General features: G+C 33.6%; 1 protein-coding gene across 3 annotated transcripts in view; it reads right to left on the bottom strand.

The window, feature by feature from the left end:
* Window positions 1-16,660, bottom strand: part of CNTN6 (contactin 6) — a 306,520-nt gene extending 289,860 nt beyond the window's left edge. For 2 of the 3 annotated variants that reach the window (XM_011937224.1, XM_011937226.1), the window contains exon 1: window positions 16,121-16,660. The gene's annotated coding sequence lies outside the window, so the exon portion shown is untranslated. Of the gene's footprint in view, window positions 1-16,111 lie in introns of all 3 variants that reach the window. The other variant, XM_011937225.1, reaches the window with a different exon arrangement.
* Window positions 16,661-18,560: the final 1,900 nt, after the last annotated feature.

Here is an 18,560-nt window from a genome sequence, read left to right as displayed (position 1 = left end):
ACAATATGTGCAATAAAAAGTGGCATCTTTGACATCTACATGAATGGCAATTGCAAATGAATGCTCCTGGGTTTGCCATGAATAAATATTCAGTCATGTCATAATTATCTATAAAGTAGAACCAATTTAAAATTTAGTCTTCAAATGAACAATGACATTTTGAAATGTGTACTCAACAATTATAATTTAAACCATATGACATATTTTATGACCATTTTCTGGCTTTTGTGTGAAAAATACCTATCTATCAGCCAGGTCAACTGAATTTCTCTTACTAGTATCATTATGATAATTACATTTATCTGTCAACTTCACCAGTCTATGAGGTGCACACATTAAATATTATTTTGGACGTGTCTGTGAGGGTGTTTCCAGATAAAATTAGCATTTGAATCAGAGGACTCAGTAGAGTAGGTTGCCATTTCCAATGTAGGTATCATGTAATCCATTGAGATCCTTAATAAAACAAAAAATGGAGAAAGGGAAAATTCGTATCTATCTATCTATCTATGTATCTATCTATCTATGTATCTATCTATCTATCTATCTATCTATCTATCTATCTATCTATCTAAAGAGACAGAGAGAGATAGATACATAGATAGATAGATAGATATGTGGCACTATTGGTTCTACTTCTCTGAAGAGCTCCAACTAATATTTGAGTAACTCAATGCTGTTTTATTGTTATTATTATTATTGACCAAAATGTTATATGTCAGCAAAACAAAATAATCCCACCATGCAATAAAAAGGCATGTGGTAATTTTGATTACGTGTTTGGCCTCTAAATTGTTCTGGCTAACCATGAGCCCAGAGAATATGTGAAGTAAAAGGGAAAGTTCATTGGATAGACTTCTAGCCAACATTATTTATAACCTGATATAAAAGTAACACTCGAGTCCACAGTGTACCATAAATCACTTAAGAAGTTTATAAAGGTTTTTAAGAATAAAAGGAAGTCAGCTACATTCTTGACTCTAAGCATATGGATATCTGTGAATCTGCCTTGCTCTTCATATTTTTATCCGTGAAGGCCAAAATCAGCACGTATTTCTTATATATTGGTTTTTGTTCAAAATTCAAGTAATTCCAACTAATTCTGCACATATCATACACATCAAAGTGAAAACAAATTTAACAGGAATTTCCCATCTATATTTTTTTCATTCGCCTGGTCTGATTGCAGAGTTTATAATTTTAAAGACTTTTAAATTCAAAATTAACCAACACACAACTTTCAGAGACATGTCTGGATATATTTTTAATAGGATGAGTAAATTAAGGGTCTGCAAGGAGCAAAGCAGAAAACTCAAAGACACTGCATAGCATTTTATTTTCCTTATAAAAACTGAAAAAGTGGCTATTTTATTTATTGAAGACTACATAACAAACCACTTCACAACCTAGTGGTTAAAACAACAACGATTCATTATTTCTCAAAGTTCTGTGGGTTCGCTGGACTATTCTTTGTATCCAGGTAGTGTCACCATTTCACAACTGGACCAAAGACTCCAAGGAAGCCTCTCTTGCATGCCTAGGTGAAGACTCTTGGCTGGAGAGTCCTTGTGGTCTCTCTCTTCATGTGGTCTTTCATCTTACAGGTATTCTATAAGCCTCTCTTTTCAGAGAGGCTTCCTTCCTGCATAGGGTTTGGGCTCCAAGAACATGAAAGCAGAAGCTTCTTGGTCTTTGAAGGGATAAGAATTGGCACAGCTTTACTTCCATCAATTCTATTGTTCAAAAAAAAATCATGAGGGCAGGTCTCAGTTAGAGAGAAGGAAATAGATACTACTTTTTAAAGGGAGGAATGGCCTGTATATACAAGGAGGGGAGGAATTGTTGGTGGCCATGTTTGGAGATTATCTACCACAGTGAGAATATTACATTCTATTTTATAATATATTATTACGTATTTATATATACATTTTTATATTTTCATCTTATATTTTTATAAAGTCTTTCTCACAATGAAATGTGCATACATTTTGTTCTGTATATTTCTATATATTATATACTTCATTCTGAGTATACAAGACTATATATTTTATAAACACTTCCTCAGAATAAAAACATTAGAACTTTTGTTTTCCTGAAAACATAAAATTCAGGAAAATACTCAGGAGTAATTTTTGGGAGCATGTATTATATATGATTTCATTTTTCTGTTATTATTTTATATATTTTCTAATCTTTTTACTTTGCATTTTTACTTTAAAAATTAACAAAACATTGTTTCACTTATTTCCAATTGTGTCAATTGAATATTATGAAAAACAGCTTATGTGAAAAAAAAGCACAAAAATTCAGAGTTTGTGAAATTCGGAGCAAGTTTTGTCTTGTCATCAAAAGAGAAGATAGTTTAGATTGATGCATATTTTCTCCTTGCCTATTCATTTCCTTCCTGGGTTCCCTGTCTGCCCGATGCCACATACCTGAATAAGAAAAAATGATGTTCGCCACATACTAGACAGGCTGATTATTTCAATGCCTAGGTCTGACTGTATTACTTCATTCTCAAAAATCACCAGTAGCTCCTCTATTTTGTTAAGAATAAAATTCAAAGGCTTAGCATGGGCTGCAGAAACCTCTTGGTCAGCTTCTCATACTTCTTTAACCTCTTCTGTCACCTGGATCTCTGATCCCCCGGGACTTCAACCTTGGCTTTTTCAGTACCTCACTCCTGCCATATCCCCTCCCCTCATCCACTCTTCTTTCCATGAGAACACTTTCTCCTTACATGGAACTAGCCTGTGCCTACTCATCAATTCCCTATGGAAGCTTTCACTGACTTTCGTCACTTGGTCATTGCATGCTCTTAAGTACCTGTTCTTTGTGGGCACTTAGATGATATTTTACGTAGCAATTTAATTCAAGTACATTTCCTCAAAATGCCCTAAGATTTGTGAGGACAGCGTGTATCTCTAAGCCATGATACTCCAGAGTTTTAAACGTGGTGGATAGATCCAGATAGTTACTGAATTCATCAATCATTCAGTGAGGAAAAATGTAATGGATGAGGTGGCCACTGAGTAACTTTTTAGTAGAAAAAAAGTTGATTTACTGCTCAATATGTACAAAGAGTTGAAAATATATCTCTCAATAAAACAGAACAAAACAAAACTAAACTAAAATGCTACCTGTGTTATTGAGTGAGATTGCTTCACACAACTGAAGTTGATTTGTTAGTGAGGATAAGGGCCAGGTAAACAACTTCTTGTTAGCAAACTCAGTCATAGACGCTGTTGTTATTCACCAGTATGTCTCATTCCCCTCTTTCTAGGCATATAAGGAATTTCACTTCTTCACTCACTCTCTTGAGTGTTTTGCTTCAACCAATGAAATGTGAATTCAAGTGAGACGTATCACTTCTGGGTGAAAGTGTTTAGTTGCCACTGAAAGTCTCTAGAACTACCTCTTTACTGAAACTGTGGAAACATGTATTCATATGGTATTATAACACCGCCGTTCTCATAAAGGACAGTTGCCTCACAGTTGTACACAAAGAAATCTTTGTTTCAGACTCCTAAGATTTGGGGTGTGGTTTGTTATTGCAGCATAATGTGTATTAACTTTTTTAATAAGTGTGGTCATTCTAAGCTATAAGTAAAACATGTTTGTTTCACGGCTTTAATATTTATTACCAAAATGCCAAAGTTTGAGAGAGAGAGAGAGAGATATTGTGTGTGTGTGTGTGTGTGTGTGTATTTTACAAGTGTGAGTTTCACTTTGTTGCCCAGGCTGGTCTTGAACACCTGGCCTCAGATCTAAATCAAACACAAATTTCTTTCTAAAACTCTCTTTGGCAAAGTCAAACACCTTATTTAATTATGTTCTGCCAAAGTCAAATAACATCAAATACTAAAATCATGTGTTATGGTAACTTAAATGCAAGTTAAAACAAAAGGAAGTTCTTTCTTGTTCTGAGCATCTGGAAAAGCAAGTTATATATCTCACATTTTGGGAGGGTTTTTGAAGAAGAAAATATCACACACCTTGTGTATACTTTACCTCTCTGTAATGTATAAATTATTTCTTAATTCAGGGATGATTACAATTTCTTTTTATCCTAAAACCCATTCCTTGTTCCCCATATGCAGTCCTGAATTTCCCTAATATACCAAATTCCTGAAAAGCCCACAATATAGATTACCTCCAAAACACAGGTCTCAAATACAATTTGTAGTGATGAAATAAATAACTACTTAAATTTCCTGACTGCTTCATCATGGAGTGGATTACCATGGTTGCCAAGCGCGGAGACATAAATTGAAGTTTAACATTAATTATCATTTTAATATGTGCTATTTTGTTCACCATTAGATTTAGATGACACTGTAATAGCATACTTGGAATGAGCACAGATGTATTTGAATTTATGTTTCTCTAGTATACTTAGAGTCTACATTCATTAAGCAGGCACTTAATGAGCACACACCACAGGCCAGACGCTGTTGGTACCGGAGCTAAAAAGTTGGTAACATCGGACCTATATTTAGAAAACTTTAAGTTGTAGACTTTCTCATGACTGGACTTGCAATTTAGGACAAACACTGATTTATCTTTAATAAGACTAGAACAATAACTGTATACCACTTATAGCTATAAAAATGCATTTAGAAACATTAACTATTTCAGTTTTCATCTGACCCTTCTGAGTTTGTGAAAGCCAGATCAGGTGTTACCAGCTGCACTGTGTACATTTGAAAACCGAGGTTCAAATAATTTATAAAACATTTTCCAAGGTTTCACACTTAAAATATAAGTTAAATGTCTTATAAACTTGGAAAAAAGTGAAAATTACAAGTTATCTCATCAATATATGATGAACTTCCTGAGCATAAGAAAAAATGTAAAATATCAAAGAATAAACAAAAGACAGGGGCTGACTTCAGCAAAATGAGCAGATACAAATGGTTCAAACACTCATGGAATATTTATTCAGGCATTTCAAAAATGTAATTTCAAAAATGTAATAGAGAGCAATACTGAAATACTGTTATCTGCATATTTGCTTTATAATCCAATCGGAGAGTATTCACAATTAATAATATTTAGTATTTACTGGGATGATCACAAAGAGTATTCACCTGCCTGAAAGTACAGAGGGAGTTGTCTTCCTAAAGGACAATTTAGTAATATACACACTCACATTTTTAAAATCTCACAATTTGACATGGAAATTGTACTACTAGGAATTTGTTTTTAAGAAATAATCAGACACATATTAAAAGATTCAGGTACAAGGATATGTATCATAGCATTGTTCAATAAATTGTGTAAAAGATAAATATCCAACGATAGGTTATTGGTTTGAGTAAACAGGGAAAACCCATCTGGTGAAAAATCCTTCAGCATTAGGAGAATATTTAATGATACTTGAGAATGTTTATAAGATGTTAATTAATAAAAACAAGCTATAAAGCAGAATGTATACATTCATCTCAATTTTGTATTTTAAATGCACACATACACACGATTACTGAAATGATGCCATATACAGAGTAATAGAATAACAACCTATGCATATTTTGTCTTCTCCAAATTTTGTGTAATAAACATATATGATTTCATAATTGGAAAAATGTATTAAACAATATTCTGTTGGTTATTAATTTCCTTCACTTGTCATACACATAGTAATTTACCATGGTTATTACATAATTTAGTGTAGTTTGCAAATTTTGAACAAATTTTACCATCTTAGTAAATTCACAGGTACTATTCACTTGTTGAAAATGAATAACTTTCAGGTAAAGAGTTGAGTATATGATTAGGAAATTCCATAAACATGTATATAATATGAGATCCTATTTTTGTTAATTCTCTGAAAAACCCAGAATATATCACTATCTATAAAAATAGAGGAATAATTATTATTCTTAGTAAATATATGTTTCTTTTTATTTAGTCTTTTTGGTGCATCTCATTATGCAAGTTTACTAAAATAGTCATCTTGGAATGAAATAATTTAAAGGCTTCTCATGCTCATTTCTCAGGTAAGACCTGAAATTAACAATGTTAGCTCCCCCTTCCACTTGGTAGACATGTATATTTAATTGAATTCAAGAATATATATCAGAATGTGAATTTTACAGGAACAGAGCTCTTCTCTGTCTTGCTCATAGTTGCATCACCAGTGCCTGAAATAGCATCTATTATATAGTAAGTATTCAGCCAATACTTGTGGAATTTTTACTAGTATATACTGTTGAATAAAATATTATTAATATTGATAATTTAGTGTGTTAAATTATTGATCAGAATTAACTAGAATTTTTGTATGAATTGAAGGTATTTTCATGTAGAAAAAAATCATGAAAGAAAATAATAACCAGGGGTTAATACTCAAAGAATAACATTATTTTTGGATTTCTAAAGATATATGTGAATCTTAAAACTTCAAGATTTTGTTCCATGTTTCTTTGGAAAAATGACTTTTCCTCATAAGTAAAAGGAGCCCTTAATGGTAAAAGCATTAGGCATTGCATCGTGTGTGTAATTTCTTAAAAACTGCTATTTGGCTTCCTATGTTGAACTACATATAATGAATAGGTTATTTTTCTTTAAACTCCAGTCTGTCTTTTTCTATGAGAAAGTTGTTGCTGTTTATTGCATAATCACTCTGTACATCTGCATGACAAAAGACAGAATAAGAGTGACATCAGTAAAAATAATGCTTTTGCCACCTAAGTGCCCTAAAGAAAGCAGATAGAAAGCTTCCTTCTCTTGTCTACAAACCGCATAGGCACAGTCTGCACAAAGTAACAACAAAAAAGTAAAATCGGCACCTCTGAAAAAAATATGTTTTATAACCACCGGCTAATTCTGATAGAACTATTTTCAACATATACTTTTGTGGTAAATTTATATATAGGACTGTCAAAATTCTACCTGTCAGCAACACAGATTCACAACTGAGCATGTTTAGGAATTGACTAACAACATTAAATGCCTGGAAAACACCTTCATGTTCCACTTTTAGAAAGCGCGTTCTATCAAGTCTGGAATAACAGAAACTTCTTCATGTCAACACAACTTAACGGACATTTGTTTTGTTTTGTTTTGTTTTGTTTTTGTAATCTCGCTCTGTCTCCCAAGCTGGAGTGCAGTGGCGCGATCTTGGCTCACTGCAAGCTCCGCCTCCCGGGTTCACGCCATTCTCCTGCCTCAGTCTCCCGAGTAGCTGGGACTACAGGCGCCAGCCACCACGCCAGGCTAATTTTTTGGTATTTTTTAGTAGAGACGGTGTTTCACCGTGTTAGCCAGGATGGTCTCGGTCTTCTGACCTCGTGATCCGCCCGCCTCGGCCTCCCAAATTGCTGGGATTACAGGCGTGAGCCACCACGCCCGGCAGGACTATTCTTTAATTTATTCTTAACTCTGCTGATAGAAAATTAGCAGCACACCTGATTTCCGACCTTCTCTTTCATTTATTATGCTTTAGTGATTGGGAGACCCTGTTAGATGCCAGAAAGGAAAATCATGTTCCTTCACTAAAAACTCTATTCCAGCAAGTATATCGCACTCCTGCTGTTTAGAAAGATAGCTCAGCAGTCTCCATACAGAGTTCCTTACACAACCACATTAGACATACAAATGTGGGAAACCAAATAAATTAAACTTTGAAACAATATACAAGCAAGTCATTGAAAATAAAATGTCTACATTCTTTTGAGAGCTCATTCATGTTGGCCTCTTACACACATGAGTGATAAATTACTAGAAACTTCACCAAATATCTTGTTTGAGTCTTTCCTTCCTGCCTTAAAAGAAGACTTTTAAAAAGGATTTTTAAAAGGATCCATCTAATATTCTCACTTTTATTCAGCAGAAATCATCTTTAAAAAATGGTCCGTTTAACATTCAGCTTGTACTGTGTCACTAGGAATTGCTGTGCTAACAAAGTTTTTGAATAATTGCTTCTACATTTTAAGAATTTGCACACCATTAAACTTAAGGAATTAATAGAGCTGCCACTCCCAAAGAATATATAAACTAATAACATCCACTGGCTTGCTTTTCTAACTAAATTCTAGAACTCCCTAACATATTCTCTCACTGGACTAAACCAAGCACTTTAATTTGTTGCAGTAACCTTTGTGGAGCCAATGGAAAGACATATACAATTGGCATTAACCCTTTCTTATTAGATTATATACCTGAGACTTGACAATGTTTCCAGAGAAAAAATTAGCAAACGTTCCATTGCCTATAACAAAATAACTCCATGAAACCATGAGAGTACCAGATAAAAATAAAATACCAGCAAGTAAGAAAGTGTGATGACTTTCTAAATGATGGAAAGCAGATGGGAACAAGTCCAGTCAACATGGAAGTATAGGGAAGTACATGGCACCATGCAACGTGATGCAGAAGGATTTCTTTTCCACTATAGACACATACAAATGCTATATAAGTATAAAAACTCTTTAAGAAGTACACATAACCGAGGTTAAATGTTAAAGAGGTAAGACCTCAGAGGCACCAAATGGAGAGAAACTCAGATTGGCAAGGAGATTATAAAGTTGGAATAATCTCCCAAAACAGGGGCCTTTGCATGACATAGCTGACCTTATAGAAACCTGGTGATCGGGTAGAAAAAATAATTCCCAAAAGACAGTCAGAACCCTGAACGTGTACTAAGCTTAGTTGTAGGGCCCAAATTCATTCTGTCTGTTTGGTAAGATAATTTGAAGCCAAAAAATTCACATATAAAATAGTCCAGAACCAGAGATACTTGTAGAGCCACTGTAGAAGCAATAGCAATGCAATGCTAGGCAAAAGCATACACAGCTCAAATAATGTTGGTCTCCCATAGAAAACAACATCTGTTGAAAGTAAATTTGTCATAAAAAAGTTATGAGCACCAGGAAGAATGAACCACCATGAGGGAAATCCAGCAGACATAAGTAATAAGGAAATTTGTCTCTAAAAATTAAAATAGTAAAACAATCACAATCTAACTTTAAAATAAACTTACTGAAATTTTTTCAACAGCTTAAGAATGGGAGAGAAACTATTAAGAATAAGCAGAATAGCAGGATAATTTTTAAAAGAACAATATAAATTATGGAAAGTAAAACTATTTTGTTAAAATAAAAGTATAAAATACAGATCGGTAGAAATTACACTGACTGCAACACCAGAAAACTAATGAAATGAAAAGAAATCAAAGACAGAAGCCTAGAAATAATGAATTAGCATTCCTGAAGGAGAAAATAAAGGGATTTAAAAGATGCAAGATTGAAATATATAATAGCTGAGAATTTTTCAGAATCAAAGAAAGATTTAGGAGCTTGCAGAGGCCTCACTGAGATACATTTGAAACAACTCCACAACTACTCATATTGTAGTGCACTTGAAGAAATCAATGACAAAGAGAAATTCTTAAAATCTGTCTGAGTGAAAAGATGAATATATCTTCAAAAGTGTGATAATTAGATCATAAACAGTCCCCTCATGAGCACAATTATATTCCAGAAGATGATGGAACAGAATATGCAAAAATTGTTGAGAGAAAAGTATCATCCACATAGAGTGCTCTGACAAACTACAGTATTATTTTAGAATGTGACTAACGTAAGCTATTTTCAACAAACAATTTTTAAGGGAGTTTAAAACAATTTTTGAATGACCTTAAAATGGTCTTCAGAGTACAAGAAAAGAATCTAGGAGATGCACATAAATAGCAAGAATATGGTAAATAAAGAACTCAGGAAATCACGTCATAAGTCTAAAAAATCCTTGACAAAAATATTGGGGGCAGTTTAAAAATAAATAGTGCAAATATGAGCACTGGGAGAAATATCTCGGAGTAAATTTCAACAAGTCATTGTCCTGTTTGTGAAGATATACTCTCTTCAGTCTTTATTTGAAAATATAAAAGTATATTTTATGTTAAAATAGTTATTTACTAAAATATGATAATGGGAGTATACCATTTTTAACTAGTAAAAGATGAAAAAAATGAATAAAGAATATTTGCTCAAACCAATGAAACACTGATTATTGAAAAACACTTTTCTTGAATATAAAATAAGAAATAAGTCTAACTTGATCAACGTCATAATAGGTGCAGATGAATTAAGTACATTTGTTGAAAGATAGGAATTCTGAGATCAGAAATAACAAACATGAAATTGTTGACAGGCAGCACAGACTTGATATTCTTAATGAAAATCTCACTTAATGTGTATAAGTTTTCTATGCATGTGATAATAGAACACTGCGATAGTGAATATTTTCAGTAAATTAAATATCCCTCAATAAGAGAATGAATAATAAGAGTACAAAATACATAAGGTGAAATATATACTAGAACTGTATTTATTTATAAGAATGAGTCTAAATAGTCTAATATGGAATGAGTTACATCAGTTAAATAAGTTTGTTTTCAGTATGATACCATTTCCATAATGTTTTAAAACAATATTTTATATATGCTTACATATATAAAAATTATATATAAATATACAATTCATGGTAATGTAGAGTGAGGAATGGAGTAGGTAGAGTTACAATGTAGGCCCTTATTATATATTACATTAATATTTTCATTTTGTGAATACTGAAAATGTTCAATCTCCAATAAAATTTAGCATTTGGTAATTCTGAGGGATGGGAATTGGTAATTATTAAATTTAATCCTTCCTTCAATATTTAAAATTTCCCACTTTACCAAAAAATATACATATATATGTGCATTACTGCCAAAAGAATTCAAAGACTTATGTAACACCTAAAATTGTCTTGTGAAAGTGTGAAAATAGGAAAAACTGCCCATCTTTTAAAAAATGGAGTCAGCAGACAAGATGTTGAGTTTATAGATTCTGCAATAGAAGTCAAATATATTATTCAAATGCATAATGATGGCCAGAAGGAAAAAAGTTACAATAAAATCAACTATAGAAAACATTTCTGTGAAATGAGACAGGAAACGGTGGAAAGGTCTTTTATTTTTTATTTTACTGTCTTCTCTGTAATTTCAAATTTTATTGTTGTTGTTTCCAGGTGCATGCATTACTTTATTAGGGCATCATCATAAAAAAGAACAACAACAACAACAACATAAAACAACAGGAAAGAAATATACAAGTATTTGTGATGTTTTTCTTTGAAGAAAGAAATTCTGGCTTATTTGTTCTCATGCTTTTCTGTTCATTGCTTTTATAATCAGAAAATTAAATATACCCTTTTTCTTGATCAGGTCCAATTGCTCGGTGTATACAGAAATACCGTTTCTATTTTTAATCTAGTTGGATCCAGGGACCAGCGTCTCTAGATCTTCTTACCATTTTCCCTGAGCTCTATTTTAATATCCACTTATGATTTACACTCCAAATTTAATTCTCTACTAAATACCCAATACAATTGATTAGATGACAATTGTAATTTTATTCTTTTCCTTGTTTTATATTATTTTTACCCAACTGATCCCAAGGCTCATATATAAATATTATAATAGTAATAATACTATAACAATAACTAAACAACTAACACATAGAGTGCTTATTAATTGTCAGGCTTTCTTCCAAGGTTGTTTACATATTTACCTGCTGAATTATCTTGATAATACTGCAAAGTCAATATTAATATTATCTCCACTATGAATGGGGAAACTGAGGTATAAAGAGGCTAAGAAACTTGCCTGAGACCACAGAGCTATATTCTGTGGTAGATATAGGGAAGGAAAGCTACAATGGGTGGTGCTTCAGCTCAAGAGCTTGCCTCCTGAATCTTGCTCTCACTATCGTTTTATTGACATTGAGAAAATGCGATTTGTTTTTTAGTAAGATCATTAGTTTTTCAGAACACTTCATAGGACACATCATGTTCTTTTATTGCCTCTTTTAAGGATTTGAGATCTAAGGAAAATCGTTTATTTATTCATTCATTTATTCATTTAATTGTAAATCTAATACATGTAAGTTTTATACTCAGTGTACTTTCAAAAAGAATTTGAGTCTACAGATTTTGATTCATGTTACTATGATGTAAAGTTTCTGTAAATTACCTTAGGACTCATTGCAATAAGTTAAGTAGGCCACAGACTTCATCAATATAGACTAACAGGAGACATTATCAGAAGGCATGCCCAGTGACTCTGTTTTTTCCTCTACTATGTCCTGTGTTATGTCTTTACCATAATAAATGTTTAATACTACAACACACCATGCAGATTAGCTCAGTTTTAACTAGAATAGCTCTTTTCAATATGAATACTGACAATAACAACATTCTAATAAAATTTTCATTCAAAGAATTCTTCCAAACTGAAAGACTGCTACTTAAAACTCCTTAAATAAAGAGATTTTTTAATTTCCTCTGTTGTCCCAGAGAAAAAATAAGGAGAAATACAAAAGGTAGCAGTGATAGTGGTGGGGATAAAAAACAAAGCAAAAAACCCTCTGTCTTCAATGAAAATGTTAGTGGACACAACCCCAAAACACAACTTGAAGCCCATTTCCATTGTTGCCAAATGCTAAAAATCATGGACTTTTGGGGGACATCAGAGAAAACTGGTAAGTACTTTCTTTTTCTCTTACTTTCAGAGGATGCAGATTGCCCAAAAACCTGCCAGCTGAGGAAATTGCTAAAGTGTTGAGAGACGGAAACATGTATTTACAAGATCACAATACAGAAGGTTGTGCCTTAATAGGTTTACTATAAGCTATACTATTCATTCAAGTGGCAAACAAGAGAATAAGTGGTTCTCAAGTAAAGAAGATAACCAATCTGTCAATTAAAATTGAAAAGAAATTTGGATATGAAAGATGTGGAAAGCAGACAAATGAGATACAACATGTACACAATTGGTGATCCTGAAGAAAAGAAAGAAGCAATTTGGCCACGCTCGGTTAAGGGACAAAAAAGAAATAGTACAACAACAAATTCTGAAATAAAAGAAACTTAAATCAATGGGGCAAACCTCAAAAAATGTTAATGAAAATGGAACAAATCCAGGAATATTCTGTACACACACACAACAAAAGAATCACGTAGGCATTTATCAGAAAAAAAGCAAGTCACGTACAATGACGGAAACTGCAGACATACCTAAAAATGTTGCAAAACACAATACGGAAAGGGTCTCCAAATATGCTTAAACATTTACACATTTCCAAAATAAAAAATTAAGCTTAATCCAAGAAAGATAATGTATCTTGCATGTCTAAGGCAAAAGAAATACATGTTCAAGTATGCAAACTCACAGAAAATGTAGCACCTGTGACTATTTCTTTGGTGAACAGGTACTACTTAGTGAAATCTAACAACCCAAAAAATAATTAAAAGTAAAGAACGCAGGAATGGTGAATTGGGTAGTAAAAGCCTGTTGGTAAAGAATAATTTCTTTCAATTTTGAAATAAGTTTAGTCTAAGATCGTGGGAATTCAGCCAGAATGTACATACTCTATAATGCAAAACTGATGTAGTTTAAATTCAGGTAGTATGGGTAGAGTTGATGACAACAAAGCACCTTTCAAATGCATTTAACTATCATAACAAGGGTTATAAAAGTTTGTTTACTACATAAACGTGCATCCAAAAAAAACCTTCAAACTATTTCTATGTTTAAAATTTTTGGCTATATGGGTATTATTCTGGACATAATATCTCCCTTGGAAAGAAATCTATACCTGAAATTCAACAATTTCTTCAAAGTTGTTTCAACTTCTCTTTTTTTCAGTTTCATTAAAATCTAAAATCAAACTCAATATTTCTGTTTTTTTTTTCTTTTTGAGACGGAGTTTCACTCTGTCACCCAATTTGGAGTGCAGTGGCGCCATCTCTGCTCACTGCAAGCTCTGCCTCCCGGGTTTAAGCGATTCTCATGCCTCAGCCTCCTGAGTAGCTGTGACTGCAGGCACGTGCCACAACGCCTAGCTAATTTTTGTATTTTTAGTAGAAGCAGGGTTTCACCATTTTGGCCAGGATGGTCTCAGTCTCTTGACCTCGTGATCCACCTGCCTCGGCCTCCCAAAGTGCTGGGATTACAGGTGTGAGCCACAGAGCCTGGCCAATATTTCTGGTTTCTTTAAAGCGTAGGATAACCTCTCATTCTTATAGAAGACTATCTATTATTGACTATATTATCTAAATATTTGTTACTTATTTTTAAAAAGGTGTATAGTAAGAAACCTTTCTTACAAAAGTATTTATCTCTCATTCTATCTGAATTTAGTTAGGCATCAGGATGTCTCCAATGATAGTTGCCAAATTTTGTGATTGTTATTTACAGGTGATGGGGTTTCTTTTTTGAACTTTTATGTATAGTTTGAGTCACTTTTAATGGGTAGAACTTATACTTCTGCATTCCAATTAATATGCTATTAAAATAAACAGGTAAGTGAATAAATAAGCAAATATTTTGTATTCCTTCTCCTCACATAAAAGAATTTAAAAGGTACAAATTTAATATTATACTACTGAGCATTTTTACTTACTAAAAAAAAAACTCAGAAGTATGCAATCAATTTAATATACCACACATTCTTTTCACAACATAATTGATTTTTGGGGGGGGTCTAAACTCAGAGAAAATATGTAATCCTTTTCTAAATAAACAAGTGAATTTGTTTTCATTAAGGAAAGTTACATAAAAATTCTAAAAGAATATTCTGGTCCTTCACTACAAATATTCAAAGGAAGTAATACAATGAAGTCATTTATAAATGATTGACTTTTTTCTAAGATGTGATAAGTTATGCATTTGTATAACCTCATATAAACCTTTATATAAAAATTTCCACATTTATATGTTTGAAATATTTGGACTGCACAGCCATGGTTATTGCTACAAAAAAAAAAAGAAAGAAAAAGAAAAAGAAAAAGAAACTCCACTGAAACATCAAAGATGAAATGCTTCTGTATTTCTGTTTTTTTACACAAATTGTGTTAGTATTTTTGTATGTTTATGTTTGTTTTGTGAACACGCGTATGTTTACACATGTGTGTGAAGGAGGAGGGAAAAGAGTCTGCTTAAACATCTTCTTTCCTTATAAAATACAATGCACATAAATTGGTGAAACCTTCAACAACAGAAATAAAAAGATGATAAACCCATGTGATAAATGAAAATTGCTCAAAACAAGCAATTCAATATTCAGCATATGCTCCTTCTTTTACAGACATCTTCAGAAAACATTACCACTGTAGATAAAATTATGAATATCTCATTTTCCAAATTGATTCTGTGTGATTCTACTGTTTTGTCTGTTTTTTCTCAGTATAACTTCTATTTAGTCATTCTGTGAATGTTTCTCAGAGGACATAGTCAGGATGCTGATTATTTAAACATAAGTAGTTTTCATTTGGAGAAGCAAAAACTATGAATTCCAATTTTCCCCCCAAACCCCAATGTTATAGTATCCCATTAACATAATGGGTTATACGTGTCTAATCTCAGAACTCTTAAAAGTTTTGTTCCCAAGTCATCAACTTCTGAAAGTTTTCATAAAGTATTATAAGAACCTTAATACTGACGAGCTTAACTGGTGTAAATGGCAAAGGAAACTCCACAGGCTATTATCTCGAAGCTGGGTATAAAGCAAAATGCCAGACAAAATTTGGTGAGCTCCTATGACCTCCAGTCTTGCTTTGCTCCCTTTACCAAATCCTCCCCTAGGAAACTTTAGAACCATTATTTTAAATCATCCGGTGAAAACTGCAAACCCCACCCCTCATCCCTTTGATTAAAAAAAAAAAAAAAAAAGGACAAAAACGTTTAGCGATCACATTTTCCCATCTGCCGTTACAGAAAGGGCGTGTAGCCATCTGAAAGTCCCAGAATTAGCACTGTCATCCCGTCTTGCCCATTAGTTTTACTGCAGGAAAGACTAGTGAAACAGTGAAAAATATACCTGTAGTCTTTCTTTCCCTGGTTTGATTCTAACCTCCCGGAATACAGATTCAATACATTTTTCCCACACAAGGAATAAATGCATTTCAAACATCAGCATCATAGAAACACAGCATCAATAAAGCAGTGACTTCTCCCCCAACCCCAGCTTTTACCTGTTATGCTAATACAAAGACACCGAAAGGAAGAAAAGCTGCAGCTTGCCCAGCAATATTCTCATTGCAGCAGACAGCACAATTTTGTACTTACAGATCTTACCAGGGAAATGTCTCGGGATCTTTACAATTTTTCTGCAGAACTCTGTTTCAAGCTCTCAGCCAGGCATGCTGTGCATCCAGGCAGAACCAAGCCGTATGGAATGTCTATGCAGCTGGGAGATAATGGGACTCTTTTTCCCAGCTGGGACTGCAAGCCTTTTATCCACTGAGTATTGCGTGGCTCTTCTCTGGTCTTAAGCATGAAATACGCTCCTCTCCTGCTGCATTCCTGTCGGAGCCTAGACAATCAGTTCTTGAGGCACATGTGCAAAGCTCTCGTTTGGAATATTCAAAAGGAAAATTCTTTCTACATTGAGAGCCAGCTCTATCTTCATCAACCTTCACAGAATCAGACAGAGCTGAGAGCAGCTGCCATTCCAGTGGCATGAAAGATTAAATTCACCCTCCTCTTTCTTTGACTGGAGATAGTCACTCCTGCCGGGTCATCAGAAAATCTCTCTTATTGAAAACTGGGTCAGACTAACTACTTATTAGGTTTCCAACAGGAAAGGAAGTAATTTTTTTCTTCCTCTGGTTTCACTGCGTTGTCATTTGCAAGCAAAGATTAAGCTGGTCAAGGGTCTTCACTAATTTAGACAGTATTCAAATGTAAGCTTTTTGAAGCATGCCAGTAACTCCTTCTATTAGTGAAGGTGAAGAGAAAAGGGAAATAAAATCAAATGATTGTATGCACTATCACAAAAACCTTTCTAAGTTGTAGTTTTTAAATGTGTGTATGAGGCTTCTCAAAGACAGGTAAACAAAGTGAAGTTAAACAAGTCCAAAAGAGTATTGCTGCTTTCCGAGTAACATATTTGTAATTCCAGAGGCAGAGAACAAGTGTCTGTGTGTTTGCATAGAAGCTCTGTAAGAAGAAAAATAGGTTTTGTGTCTCACCCTGGGCTCTCCAAGTAAACTTTTTAATATGTTTTGGTCTTGTCATTTGGTTTTGAAGGGATGAACTGCTTGAAGGATGAAAACTAAGGAATAGGAATTATACATGCGTGCACACAGAGACTGTAATTCATACAAACATAGCTACAGCATGAGAAAAGAATGATAGTTTGGACTTATTTTCATGTTGGCATACACAGAAATTACAATCTTAGCATCTTAAAGTAAGTGGATACTGAGAAAATGAAATCCCCAAATCAAATGGAAATAAGTCAGAAGATACTTCGTGGCCTCAGTCTGCTTTCATCTGACGAACAAGAAGGTTTCCACGACTATATTTTATGACTATGTCCTAGGGATTTCTTCACAGGGTCTAACCAACATTATAAGAGGCTTTAGAAAGGGGATGATGCTTCCTAACACAAGGTAAACTCAAAATGGGCTACCCTATTGTTTCTCTCAATTCATAGGAAGGCAAACTAGACTAATAATTTTATAGAGAGAGTATCTGTTTTTATTGAACCTCTTTTTTAAAAAATTAGAATATTTCTTGCTCTTTAGGAATAAAAATATATCTTACTTGTAAAAATGCCAAGGTGACTTTTTCTGCAGAGTTTTAAGAAAAATAATCATTACGTAGTAGGCTTTTTTTTTTTTTGTGGAAAGAAATTCATTCAAATGTAAAGAATATCCCTTCACTCAAATCTCCAACACTCTGCCTCATATTCAAGGACAGCTGATTGCTTTGCTTTCTATTTTACCCAAAAAGGAATAAGAACCAGAAGAAAACTTCAGTAAGCTCCTATCTCTGCATCTAGTCACATACCTGCGCCTGTGACTACAGACTCTCCCTTTGTCTTGTTACTTGGGGTGAACCGTGCTCCCTCCTTAGACCAAGTCATTCACTGTGCTTTAGATAGTCTTCTACACAAGGGACCATTCTACCCACTTGTTTCTCTCTGTGGAATCATCAATTTTCCCTGCCTTCTGTAGCATTATAGCATAGAGATTTACTGCTAGTTGGCCCATTTTAAAAATCAGCACCCCTTTAACATCACATCTTCCTCTGTCTACTACTGTATTTCCTTGCTTCTCTTTATAGTAAAACACTTTGAAGGAATTCTCTGTACTTATTGTCTCCATTCATCTTTTCTCTTTTTATCTTGAATCCAGTTTGATTAGTCTTTTGTCCCAACTGTTCCACATAAGTTTTTCTTATCATAGTCAATATTAAATTATGCACAAAATAATGCAATAGTCAACTTAGTCCTAATTTTACTTGATATATCGCTCACATGTAATGCAGTTTACCAAGTACTCCTCCTTCAAGCACTGCTTTTGCTTAATTTCTTAAATTTTCTTCTAGTTTACTGTCTGCGCCTTCTCATATCCCTGTGCTGATATCTTCTCATTTTATTAATCTTTAAACACTGGGGGATGAGGTGTGGGTACCAAGGATATATAACAAAGTCTATACACTAAAGGCTACACAGAATTACTAAGGAAAATTAATTAAGACCTAAATAGGTAAAGAAGTATGCCACATT

Source organism: Colobus angolensis, unplaced genomic scaffold, assembly GCF_000951035.1.
Source record: "Colobus angolensis palliatus isolate OR3802 unplaced genomic scaffold, Cang.pa_1.0 Scaffold160, whole genome shotgun sequence".
In the NCBI taxonomy this organism is placed as follows: domain Eukaryota; kingdom Metazoa; phylum Chordata; class Mammalia; order Primates; family Cercopithecidae; genus Colobus; species Colobus angolensis.
Note: the sequence above shows the minus strand (reverse complement) of the source record. Positions and strands in the feature narration are given on the sequence as shown.